The following is a 14,151-nucleotide window of genomic DNA, read 5'->3' on the forward strand; positions in this document are numbered from 1 at the left end:
GGGGAAAAAAAAAAAAAAAAAACTATAGCATATATACATCAGGTATAGTGAGTGGTCTACACCTGTAACTTCAACATTCAAAAAAGGTTAAAAATCATTTTGAGTTCAAATATAACCTGTGCTCATAACAAGACCCTATTCCTGAGTGACTGTCTCTCTCACACATACACACAGAGTGAGATGGGGGGGGGGGAACGACCTGTTGAGGCCTGTCCCTAGTAGCTACAGCCATGTTGTTCCAGGCCTGCCAGCTATTTCATATTGTTGCTGTAACATGCCTGCTAGTGACACAGAGAAGTGACCTGACTCAAAGCAAGGTCATGGTGATCATATATCCTGTTATGTTCTGTAGGAGCTTTGTTAATCTTAAATTCCTTACGTAGGCTCATCCAACTAAAGGTCAATATGAACTGTTATATCTAAAAATAGCTTGAATCAGAGCCGACCACTGGGCAGCACTTCTTATACCTGCATATGAGCTCACTGTGGTTTTTGTGTTTGTTCCCTTTATTGGCTGACATAGAAAGATGTTTGGGGTCATAGCCTCAGATAATTCTGAGCTACATCCCTGATCAGTCAGTCTTAGGGCGTATATTCAATAAACTATCCCTCTCTCTGACTAAGACTGGTATTCATGTGGTTTGTAGGGCAACTCCTGGGCCCCAACAAAAACAAGCAAAACTCAAAAATATTTTCATCATCTCAAAACAGTCTTAATTGCAATGAGAACAAAACAAAAAACAAAAAAATATTATCTCAACTATATGGAAAAATTCACAACTAATTTTGACAAAGTCAGTATCTTATACTTGATGAACACACTGTATACACAATTAATTACACTTGTGCAGTTTCCTCTTGGTATATAACCAGGAACCATTATACAGAAGTACATGGCAAATTCCAAATGGAGAGCCTTATAGAAATCAGAAACTCTATTCTCTAAAAAAAAAAAACGCTCCTCTAGAAGCTAGAAGGGTAGCTTGGTAGCTGAGCACTGGCTGCTCTCACAGAAAAGCCATGTTTGATTCCAGAGGACCTGGGTTCAGTTCCCACTACTCCCATGGTAGCTCACAATTGTCTGTGTAACTCTAGTTCCAGGAGATCTGACATTCTCTTCTCATCTCTGCAGACACAAGCACACAAAGGACACAGACATACATGTAAGCAAAACATGCCTGCATAAAGTAAATAAATAAGTAAACCTTAAAATAAATGTATTTTTTACTTTTATGGTAAAAGCATGTGTATGTAAGTACTGGTACACAGAATGAGGTCAGAGGATAACTTTCAGGATTCAATTCTCTTCCTGCACAGTAGGTTCAAGGGATGCAGCTCAGGTCGTCAGGCTTGTGCAGCAAGAACTCTTATTCACTGTGTCATCTTCCTGACCCAGCCCTTAAACAAATAACCACTAATAATAGACCTTCCAGAGAGATCTTCCTAACCCTAAAACGCTGCTCTGCTTTGTCTTTCTTTTACTCTGTGTGTGTGTGTGTGTGTGTGTGTGTGTGTGTGTGTATGTATGTTGCACATGTGCACACATACACAGATGTCTTCAAAATAAAAGGACACCTTAAAGAGCTAGTCCTCCTTCTACTATGCAGGTTCCAGGGATTGGTTGGTTTTGTTGTTTGTTTGTTTTAATGTACATTGGCGTTTTGCCTGCAAGTGTATCTGTGTGAAGAAGTCAGAACTCCTGGAGCTAGAGTTACAGTGCTGAGCTGGCAGTGGGAGCTGGGAATGGAACCCTGGTCCTCTGAAGACCAGCCAGTGCTCTTGCCATCTTTCCATTTCCCTGTTTTTAAATAAAGACAACATATTCGTAGCATTCAATTGAATGAACTTCCCTCACAAATGACAGAAAAGTGTTGCTTTTCATCTACAAGGCTATTTGCCACTCTAACATAAAATGACTTTTCATTAAATATAATTTGTCATAATACAGCTGATGTAAATTTCACAACAGATTTAAAATGTTTTTAAAAAGATATTAGCGTATATTATTAAACTAAAGTTTTTTGGGTTTTTTGTTTTTTGTTTTTTTTTTTTTTTTTTTTGGTTTTTTGAGACAGGGTTTCTCTGTATAGCCTTGGCTGTCCTGGAACTCACTTTGTAGACCAGGCTGGCCTCGAACTCAGAAATCCACCTGCCTCAGCCTCCCAAGTGCTGGGATTAAAGGCGTGCGCCACCACCGCCCAGCTAACTAAAGTTTTTCATACATTATTAACTTCAAGTGCTGTCTTTCCAGGAAAACGACTAAATTCATTGCATCTGCATGTCATGCACGTCATGCACACCCGACATCACCTAACAAACATGGCGGCTTTCTGCACAGAGGGAAGACAGGGGACACCTTCTGGTAAGGTTCCCTGCCCAAGTCAACACCCCAGGGATTTATTTGTCCATCTTTTTCTGCCAAACTGTTGATTATGAATTTTACTTTAAAAAAAAAAATCTAAGAAAGAAAAATATAGAAATTCAAAAACATGCCATCCTTTGCAAGGTTCCTAAAATTCAAAGACAAATGAGGACTAGATATACTTTGGATTATGTATGTTAAATTTATTCAAAGATATAAGTTTATAAAAATACTAGATTATATACTGTTTACCCACACACACATTTTTGTTTTGTTTTTCTGAAGCAGGGTCTTACTATGAAGCCCAAGGCTGGCCTCATGCTTGCAATCCTACTTCCTCAGCTTCCCATATACTACAATTACAGTGTTTACCCTCAGACAGGAAAGAACTAATGGAATTACTTCAACTCTAAACTGGATGGAACAAATGCATTTGGTACGGCCCAAAGAGAAGGCATCTACTTGGCAGCTACCAGAAAACCTGACCAAAAAAAAAAAAAAAAATGGGGGCTCAGACTGAGTGATGAGTGCCCCTGCCTAGCTGTAACTCAGTCTCCAAAAACACTGCCTTGACTGCTTTACCTTAAAAAAAACACGGACACTTTGACACCCTTCCAAGGCTGGCTGCCGCACAACTAACATGATGTCCGCAGCACACTGTCATTGTGTGCCTTGTCAACAGTCCACAGGAGACAAGGTCTCCACATTATCTAGAAGAGGCCTATGCTAGTCTTCTTCTTTTTTTTTTTTTTAATCAAAGACGAGTAGCCTACCCAAAGGCTACTTGTTCTATAAAATTTTCCCCATCCTGTGAAACTCTTATTAAGAAATGTTTCTTATGCTTATATACCCATCGCCCATACAGGACATTTCCAAATCTTGCATGGCTGCAGAAGGATCGGTGTGACACAGTTCCAAGCAGGGCATAGGCTTCCGTGAGTGTTGATGGTTCTAGGCAGTGCTTGCTTGTATATTAATGTATATATTTTCGGGCTGGTGAGATGGCTCAGCAGTTAAGAGTGCGGACTGCTCTTCCAAAGGTCCTGAGTTCAAATCCCAGAAACCACATGGTGGCTCACAACCATCTGTAACGAAATCTGATGCCCTCTTCTGGAGTGTCTGAAGACAGCTACAATGTACTTACATATAATAAATAAATTTTTAAAAAAATATTAAAAAAAAATAATGTATATTTTCATGTACCTCCTTTGGGGAATGCTCTCCCTGTTAAGGTTAATGACTCCATGATAATTAGAAAAAGCAAGAATGTGTTCCTCAACAAAATGATAAACACCGTGACCTTCAGGACAGCCCTTAAGGTGACAGGAAAGAGCTCTGAAAACATAAGTTCAAGAATATATACCTTCTCAACTATGTAAAATATAAGAATGCAATATGTTTGTATGAGGGACTACACAGACCTAAAAGGACAGAGACAGCTGCACTGACAAGCCGGTTTTTCAGGAAGATATTAAGGAGAGAGATAAAGAAATTCAGGGAATGGTGATTTCAGGGCAAGATCCTACCCAGATAAGTTTATTGTTTGTGCTTACAAAGGCAGGCAGATTCCTGAATTCAAGATTAGCCTGGAGCCGGGTGGTGGTGGCACACGCCTTTAATCCCAGCACTCGGGAGGCAGAGGCAGGTGGATTTCTGAGTTCGAGGCCAGCCTGGTCTACAAAGTGAGTTACAGGACAGCCAGGGCTATACAGAGAAATCCTGTCTCGAAAAACCACAAAAAAAAAAAAAAAAAAAAAAAAAGATCAGCCTGGGACAGAGTGAGTTTAGGTCAAGTTGTGGTGGGAATGGTCTCAGGACAAGATCTCACCCAGCTACACTTACTGTCTGTGCTTATATACAAAGGCAGGCAGATCTCTCCGTTCATTTGCTATGGTTTAAAAAATAAAAAATAAAAGTATTTGCTGTCTCTTTCTAAGAATCGAGGGGCTAAGGTCCTAAAATGTTGATTCATGGAATAGTAAAAAGGGAGCTGGGGGTAATGATTGAATTGATATGTAAATAAAAGACTGGGCTTTGGTCTGCAAGAGCTGAGCTATCTAGAGAGCTAGCTCAAGCAGAACACAGGCTGCCAGCTTGTACCCATGATTGCTTCAAGTCATTCTTTCACCTCTCCCAAATACCCCACTTCCTAATGAACCCCTCTCTAAACCAAGGCTGGCCCTTGGCAGGACATTACCAAAATCTGTCTTTTCCTTTTGTGCTGATTAAGAATTAGTCAATCGGGCTGGTGAGATGGCTCAGCGGGTAAGAGTACCCAACTGCTCTTCCAAAAGGTGCAGAGTTCAAATCCCAGCAACCACATGGTGGCTCACAACCATCCTTAACAAGATCTGACGCCCTCTTCTGGAGTGTCTGGAGACAGCTACAGTGTACTTACATATAATAAATAAATAAATCTTTAAAAAAAAAAAAAAGAATTAGTCAATCACATCCTATTGTGAAGATAAGCTCCTACCAATGGAACAAGAGACAGCAACCAATCTGCACTAGGTCAAAAGATGAATCCATTTCCCACTCCAGGGTGCTTGTTCACCAGGTACCCTTTGCAAAAGTTACTTTGCCAAGTTACTTTCACTTTGCTGATTTGTCGCTTTGTTTGACATTAGGAATATTCTAATATTCTTTTCCAACACACCCTCAAGTGCAATCACTTTATTCTTCAACACCTAAATCTACCACAGTATAACCTGCTATGAACTGAGTATTCAGTCAGCCAACTAATAGCAGTAGTTCTTGGTGGGGAAGCAATGGTTCTGTGGATTACTAAAAAGCTGAAGAGAAGCAAGAATAGTTGGTCATAAGCTTGGCCAGCACAGGAGCCACATCCTCTCTACAGGCCAGGCTGAGAAAGCCACAAACAGATGACGTCCAGGCATAACAATAAAAGAATAACATAATCTCATGCCAGGACTCTTCTGCTCACTAGAAAGATGTTTTCAAAATATGACAAAAAAATGATAGCTGAGGCCTGGAGAAGAGCACTGGATGGTCTTCCAGGTCCTGAGTTCAATCCCCAGCAATCAAATGGTGGCTCACAACCATCTGTAATGGGATCCAATGCCCTCTTCTGGTCCACAGGTGTACATGCAGATAGCACTCATATACATAAAATAAATCTTTTTTTAAAATGTTGGCTGGCCAGGCAGTGGTGGCATACGCCTTTAATCCCAGCACTTGGGAGGCAGAGGTAGGTGGAATTCTGAGTTCGAGGCCAGCATGGTCTACAGAGTGAGTTCCAGGATAGCCAGGGCTATACAGAGAAACCCTGTCTCGAAAAACCAAAAAGAGCTGAATAAATCTCCTATGAAAGGCAGAGAGGGAAGAATTGCAAAAACTATTTCTGTAAGTAATTGATACCGTTTGCACATTAGCCCAAGTATTTCTGTTTGTACTAGAGAACGGGTCAGCTTTCACATATCTACCTATGCTTAAGGATAGTTCCAGAGTAGGGAAATATTAAGGAAGGGAAACTTCTTGCACTCTGTAAAAACTTGTTATGGGATTTTACAGCTGAGTGTGAGCTCAGTGTTTTAGACAGAGGAGCAACTGAGGAGAGAGGCTTTTCCTATGCCAAACGCATTAGCCAATACTAACAAGGCAAAGATCACCTTCTCTGCCAGAGGGCAGACTCTGAGTTCTAGTCAAAATAAGAAAAATGTCAATGTATTGGTTTGAATAAAAATGCCTTCCAAAGGTTCATAAGAAGTGGCACTATTAGGAGGTGTAGTCTTGTTGGAGGAAGTATGTCACTAGGGGTGGTCTTTAAGGTTTCAGGTGCTCAAGCCAGGCCAAAGAACTCTCTTCCTGCTGCCTGCCAATCCAGATGTCGCACTCTCAGCTATCTCTCCAGTACCAGACTGTTTGCATGCAGCCATGCTTTCCCACTGTGTTGATAATGGACTAAAATAAGAGTTGCTCTGACCATAGTGTGTATTCACAGCAATAAAACCTCAACTAGGACAGAAAGATGCCACTGACTTCTTTCTGTCTCAGGATAGCTGGGCACTCAAGGGTTAGGGTTAGTACCTCAAGAACTGAGAGAACCAAAGAAAGGCAAAATGTACATAGTTCTCAAAGACAAGAGAAACTTTAGCTCAGCAATCAGAGACTCAAAGCACTCCCAAGTCTCTACACACCAGCTTTACCAGCTAATTATCAAGGAGTGGGGGAGAACTCTTTCAGCATTTGAGGTTTTGATTTTCCCCTTTTGTCTCTTTGGTTTTTATCCCTTGGCAGAAAAAGAATCCATTCCTAAATTTAGAATATACAATTGATATCCAAAGTAGCCCAAGAAATTACATTTAAGAGATTTCAAAATCCAGAACAGATTCCCCTCTCATCTACTGAACCCTTCACTGGGCCTTTCTACTAAGAAACAAGCTGAGGTCCCCTCCACCCCTGCTACTTCTAACAAGGGTTCCTTTAGCCACTGCATTTTCCCAGAGAAAGCAGCACTAAGCTATGTCCCACTAGGGGTCTCCCCTCAAAAACCTCACCCAGATCATGGCATCAGCACTGCTTCTCTGCCATCCTAGCTACCATGACACTGCCCGGACACCATGGACCAGCAGCCTCCACACAAGAGGCTGCAGATGCTCCAGTCAGCAGCATAACAGTGTGCATGACCACAGATGCACGCATAAATAAACCTACAGCTGAGTTCAGCCCAGTGTCCAAAAACTTCTAAGCCCAGGACCTAGACTCATAAGCCTAAAAAGTGTCACGTGCACACTCATGCACTTTGCTTGAGGATTACTCTTATTTTAACCACTAAACTACATGGTAGGTATTATGCGGCAATCTTCCTTCTACCTGTCTCCATCTGCTACAGATCCCTCCCAGTGGGAAAAGGGAAGCCAGCTGTGTTGCCAGTAGAGGTCTGGAACACAGAACTAACTCATCTGACAACCCAAACTCTATGTGCACTGGCCATCAGAACTAATGCCCTGGGCTAAACAGCTTTTCTGTATCTACAGGAGATGTAACTACAAAGGAAGGATGGGCATAACAAGAATTCAAGCAATTGAACTGGCCATTATAACCAAATCTGAAAAGGATAAGTCACTGGGCAGGAAGAAAGAAAGCACCCCTTCCCATTATAAACAACCTTGAAGGTGAAGAAACAAAACAAAATCTATATAGTTATGGTAGTACAGACCTATAATTCCCACCACCAGAAAAGCTGAGACAGGAGAATCAGTAGTTTGAGACCAACCTGAGCTAAGAGTGAGACCCTGCCTCAAACAAAAATCTGTAAAAGTCAGCTATGACTGGAATGAGTTCAAACAAGGCTGGTAGGCAAAGAATTTGATCTTTGATCTATTTAATCCAAACAACTTCAGCCAACAGTTAAATGAAAATGTAGAGGCCAGAGGTAAACCTTGAGCAACACAACCCAATAATTATCCACCTTGTTTCTGACACAGGGTCTCTTACCTGCAAGTCTAGGAGAGAGTCAAATTAATGTATACAAGAGTGTGAACCCCATTTCCAGGATACACGCAAACAAGCACACATGCACACACACGCAGGCATGCACAGACTGCACAGAGGTATGGCAGTATAGCATAGCATAGGCAAGCCCTGGGTTTGATTCTCATCACTATACATACAAAACAAGTGAAAGAAGATTGAGCATTATGCTTATCCATATATTGAAACCTAGATAACTCAGTTCTACTCTGAGATCTACTTATTTGCTCCTGCGTTTTAGCCAAACTTCATAATGAAAACCTATTACAGAGAGGGGAGAATGTCATGTGCCTCATAAATGCATGTTTTATGAAAATTAGTACAGAAACAGTCCCACTCTACAGGACCCTGCTGAGCCACTGGCCAAGTCAGTGGCATGAGAGAACACAGTGTGGAAGAGACTACTCTAAATACCACAAAGATGCAGAAATGTTAGGAGCCTGCTGGGAACATTAACGACCAAAGGAATTTCTTTCTATCAAGAAATTACTGGCCCGGGCAGTGGTGGCGCAAGCCTTTAATCCCAGCACTCGGGAGGCAGAGGCAGGCGGATTTCTGAGTTCGAGGCCAACCTGGTCTACAGAGTGAGTTCCAGGACAGCCAGGGCTATACAGAGAAACCCTGTCTCGAGAGAAAAAAAAAAAGAAAAGAAATTACTGGTCATTTTACATTTTGCTAGCTGTAAAAACAGAATTGTGATTTGACTTTTAACTCAGAGAGAGAGAGAGAGAGAGAGAGAGAGAGAGAGTGTTGTGTGCACGCGCGCATGTGTGCGCATGCCACAGCATGCATGCAAAGGTCAGAAGACAATTTGGGGAAGTCAGTTCTCTTCTTCCAACTTGTGGGACTGAATTCAGAACTCAGGTCATCAGGCTTGACAATGGGTACCTTTACCCACTGAACTATTTCACCAGTCTGACCAGTCTTAAGGTTTGTATTTGTAACACTGTATGCTGTCTTAGTCACTGTTCTACTGCTGTGAGGAAGCTCCATGAGCAAGGCAACTCTTAGAAAGGAAATCACTTAACTGAGGGCTTGCTGACAGTCTCCTGAGTTTAGCCCACTATCATCATGGCAGGGAGCATGGTGGCATGCAGACAGGGACTGGAGTAGCAACTGAGAGCTACACTCTGATCCATAGGCAAAGAATGACACTGGACCTGGCCTAGGCTTTTAAAACTTCAAAGACCAGCCCAAGTGATACATTTCCTCCAACAAGGTCATGCTGTTGAAATAGTGCTATTTCCTGATGACCAAGCATTCAACTATATGAGCCTATGGGGGCCATTCTTACCTAAACTACCACATTTTCACTTCAAAGTGAAAATCTCATGACATCTCTGATATTAGACGCCTGAGTAACAACAGCAACAAGAGAGGAAAAGGTCCAAAAAGAATAAGTGTAGTATAATATTGCAATCGCCATACAAATTTTCAGTTGTCCACTTCCTACATTATTCAAACCAGATATCATAAACTTTTAATGAAAAACTGGAACTAGGGGCTGGAGAGCTGGCTGGCTCTGCACTGACTGCTCTTCCAGAGGCCCTGAGTTCAATCCCCAGCAACCACATGGTGGCTCACAACCATCTGTAATGGGATCCAATACCCTCTTCTGGTGTGTCTGAAGACAGCAATGGTATAGTCATACAAAACAACTGCAACTAAAACACAAGATATGTAAGTGCCTTCTTTGCACCAAAAAAGAAAATGATAAGCACCAGGTCATCATGGCTCAGCACTAGAAAGTTGCCACCAATGTGACAGATCAAAACCTAAGCTTACAGACAGGCTGTAACCTCAGTCAAATGGAGCAACGATATAAAATCCAGCACAGAGGGCTACGATGAGGCAACATAACATGCTGCTGATTATCGACAAGCATTCAACAGACATCTGGCACTATTATAAATCAATCTATTTAATTAATACAAAATTAAAAGTGGCACATGCCTTTAATCCCAGCACTCAAGCAGAGGATCTCTGTGAGTTCAAGGCCAGCCTGGTCTACAAAGAGAATTCAAGGATAGCCAGGGCTACAGAAAGAAACCCTATCTCAAATCCTAACTCTCTGCCCCTCCCCCCAAAAATTAGAATATTTTAACATCTGCCATGTGCTAAAACAGAAACCCATCCATCTTAGGGTTTCTATTCCTGCACAAGCATCATGACCAAGAAGCAAGTTGGGGAGGAAAGGGTTTATTCCTCTTACACTTCCACACTGCTGTTCATCACCAAGGAAGTCAGGGCTGGAACTCAAGCAGGGCAGGAAGCAGGAGCTGATGCAGAAGCCATGGAGGGATGTTCTTTACTGGCTTGCTTCCCCTGGCTTGCTCAGCTTGCTCTCTTATAGAACCCAAGACTACCAGCCCAGAGATGGCACCACCCACAAGGGGCCCTCCCACTTGATCACTAATTGAGAAAATGCCTTACGGATCTCAGGGAGGCACTTTCCCAACTGAAGCTCCTTCGTGATAACTCCAGCCTGTGTCAAGTTGACTCACAAAACCAGCCAGTACTCCATCTTACCATCTTATTATTCCCCCAAACGAAATTGTTCAAAACCAAGTCCAGCCTCTGGAATCTGGCCTCGCTTAGCACTATTGCCCTCATCGTGAATCCACCAAATGAAAACAATACCTAGACTCTTTGCCGAGACCTGTTCTCTTGATGTAACTCTTCTTTTTTTATTTTTCCCCTCCTTATTTTGGAGGGGTTCTCACTCTATTGCTCAGATTGACCTCATACTCTTGGGCTCAAGTGATTCTACTGCCCCAGCTTCACAAGTGCTGAAAGACAGGTGCATCCCGACATGCCTAGATACTATCTCCCTCTCTAGAAACAAAAACAAAAACCCTTGCAATCCCTGTGTTTACAAGCTACTGATGAAGGACTAGACAGCTCAGCAGAGGACCTGAGTTCAATTCCTAGCATTCACATGGAGGGTCACAACTGTCTCAAACTCCAGTCCCAGTCAGTAATTCTGGCAACATATCCTGACCTCTGCAGATACCAGGCACAAACAAAGCACACAACATACACATGCAATAAAAATGTAAGTTTTTGTTTCCTACAGTATATAAACAGTATGAAGCCTAGGCAAGCAGGCAGAGATGCATAACTCAGTCAATTCCAATACCAAGAACAATCTTCTTTGGATATTCCACCCAGAACCCTCACATCCTGACTTTTCTGGTGATTTTCCACATGTCCATGCACATTACCTTCCCCTAAAAAGCACCTTTGCCCACCCTGCCTTTTCTTCTGCATCCATTCTACTCCCCATCAGCCAACTACATTATCAGCTCTACTTCCCATAACCCTGAACCAGTCTAGGCTGGAACAGCCATATACTTTATAAAATACTTTGCAGCCATGGGCATAGGGTACTGGGTCTTGGCTACTTGATCAAAACCAAGAATATGTTTGAGGTTCAATCATTGCTCTCTAACAGGCACAGACTCATCGCACACGAGCATCAGAGTCTTCTCTGGTTCCTCCCAATAACCATCTCCTAGTGAGTCACACACAAGACACATTTACCTGAAAATGTTTCCTCTTTCTTCTGCAACTGGAAGAACTCTTTAAAACACGGAAAGAAAATGTGAATTGGAATCAAACATAATGATCAAAGAGCCAAACAAATACATAAAAGCTTCATGCAAAGACGCTAAGACAGGCCCTGCTCTGATGTGCCCAGCCTCTGGAGGAGCATCACTGGTACTTTCTAAGATTTTCATTTATGCCATTTCTAATTTTTCCAGAGACCAATCAACCTTCTCTTCAATTACTACTATTTTTGCTTATCAATAGAATCAGCAATTTCCTGTGAATGTTTACTTAACTATACTCCACTTATATTTTATGGAAAGTGAACAACTTTTAAAGCTTCTGCATTCAATAAGAATGGAAATAAAACAATGAGAATCAAGAAGCACAATGATGTATGTCCAACAAGAACAGGGTAGCCATGGCTGAGAGGCCCCATCACCACAATATGAACCTGTAAAGGACAGCTATAATCACAAAGATGGACAACAGCCAAGTGATGATGTGGGGAAACTAACACCCTTGTTCACTGTTAGCAAGGACAGAAATTGGAGCCATTGATGCACAAAATAGTACGGCAGCTCCTCAAAACAACAAAACCAGACCTGGATCCTTCTTAGTGTAGCACTCCCTGGCCTTTGTGCTCAACAGGCTGCTTGTACTTGGGGCAGGTAGCTAAATGAGGAAAATGTGGCAAACAGGAGGAAAACTGTGGAAAGAATAAGATGGAAAATATTGACTTAGCATTCCTATAGCGGGCCGAACACAGCAAGAGAGAGAGAGTATAAGTGAGGTCTCTGTTAAAGAACCCTGCCTAGGACCTAAACTTGGAATCCATGAAAAATTACCACAATGGCATGAGTTATGGAATGCTGACTCTGGGCAGACAGGGATGAGAGAATATAAAACCAAGACATACATACAAGCAAGCTGGGATCAGGTAAAGGGAGGCTTGCACTGCTGAGGGAATCTCAGCATGTTTATGAAGTACAGGGCAGGGGGTAGGGGGAGCTACTCCCACTTGTTAGTCTCTCTAGATCAGCAGTCTCAGGCTGTAAACATCCCACAGGAGGTAGTCACAGTTGCTAATATTTGCACACACTGCCACTTCCTCAATCAGATTCCCAAGAAAAGCTTTGCGATCCCTGTTGACCTTACCTGGGTAAGGCTTTACAATCCATGTGGGAATAAGGTACTAGAATACAGCATGGCTGTGCCCATGTCAACAGCACACAGTCACACAAGACTTCACTTGCTTTCAGGCTTCCTCTGCTTCCTACAGGAAGTATTGCATAGTGAGGAAGAAGAGATCAAGATGAAAGGAACAAATGATATGCCCCTCAGGTCTGACTTTTAATAGGGAAAAACATCCATGAATCAACATACAGATGATGGGGGATCTTAGTAACAGTCTGGTGCATGAGACCATGATAGTCAAATAAAATGTTTCTGGGTTTCTGAGCTATCTGAGTTGGGAAGGACTTTGAGCAATAAATGGAATACTCTATCTCAGTTACTTGTTCTATTGCTGTAAAAAGACACCATGACTCTTAAAAAAGAAAACATTTAATTGGGGGCTTGCTTACAATTTCAATCCAATATCCTCATGGCAGGGAGCAAGGAGGTACACGAGCAGACATGGTGCTGGAGAAGTAGCTAAGAGTTCGTTCTACCACCCTGACCCACAGACGGCAAGATGAGAGAACAATACTGGACCTAGCTTGGGCTTTAGAAATCACAAAGCCTGCCCCCAGTAACACACTTCTTCCAACAAAGCCACACCTCCTAATCCTTTATGAATGGCTTTAAGGCTTGCTCCACAGAAGGGAACCCACATCTGATACAGTAAGCCAGAACAAAACCCAGTGGCTCAAATAATAACAGGCCACAGAAGAGAGGCCACTAATATTGTTTTGTTAAATCAATGTGATAATCCCATCAAATTGCCTTTTAAATATCTGTGCTTACACCTACTTAACATTGTTTCTGTCAACCTCAATTTGTCATGGAAGGAAGTTTCTATGTTTGCAGTAGAAGATAGATGTACTGAAAAGACTCATTTCCATTTCATTTCACCAAGCGCCTGAAGAGAAGTGTCTGTCGCTGCAATGAACAGAAATAATCAAACATTTATGTTACTGGCTCCAAGACTCAGGGATCATGGAAAAATAATCTAACACCTATGTTACTGGCTCCAAGACTCAGGGATCATGGAAAAGGCGGCACAAAGACTCTGAACAGCTCGAGTGTTGGTTAGCAATGTGCTCCAAATTGAAACATCCCTTCCTAGAGGAAGGCTAGTTGACTCAGGAAGTAAACAACTCACAAGTCTCAGAAGTCCATTGAAAAACGGACTTAAAGTCCCCTCTCCACAATGTTACAAAAGGCATAAGGATTGCTAGCAGGAAACTTCTCTGACTTGTCAAGCTGCCTCCAAGTCATGCAGAGAGCTCCAAGGATGCAGCTTTTGTTGCCTCTAAGTAATCCACACTCCCCTAAGTAACTGTTTACCATATTCCTATAAATATCTCCAATTAAGTTATTGGTTCACCAGGCGGTGGTGGCGCTTGCCTTTAATCCCAGCACTTGGGAGGCAGAGGCAGGCAGATTTCTGAGTTTGAGGCAGCCTGGTCTACATTGTGAGTTCCAGAACAGCCAGGGCTACACAGAGAAACCCTGTCTCGGGAAAAAGAAGAGAAGAGAAGAGAAGAGAAGAGAAGAGAAGAGAAGAGGAGGGGAGGGGAGGG

The 14,151-nt window shown here is 42.3% G+C and overlaps 1 protein-coding gene across 12 annotated transcripts in view; it reads right to left on the reverse strand.

Moving 5' to 3' along the window:
- Ehmt1 (euchromatic histone lysine methyltransferase 1) overlaps positions 1 to 14,151 on the reverse strand; it is a 150,631-nt gene that overhangs the window by 102,435 nt on the left and 34,045 nt on the right. For 3 of the 12 annotated variants that reach the window (XM_029535940.1, XM_029535934.1, XM_029535931.1), the window contains exon 1: positions 11,399 to 11,435. The exons of 4 other annotated variants lie outside the window; for them this stretch is intronic. The gene's annotated coding sequence lies outside the window, so the exon portion shown is untranslated. Of the gene's footprint in view, positions 1 to 11,398; positions 11,437 to 14,151 lie in introns of those variants that run through there. 5 more of the 12 variants (XM_029535941.1, XM_029535932.1, XM_029535933.1 and 2 more) reach the window with 3 other exon arrangements.

This window comes from Mus pahari, chromosome 3 (genome assembly GCF_900095145.1).
Source record: "Mus pahari chromosome 3, PAHARI_EIJ_v1.1, whole genome shotgun sequence".
Taxonomy (NCBI): domain Eukaryota; kingdom Metazoa; phylum Chordata; class Mammalia; order Rodentia; family Muridae; genus Mus; species Mus pahari.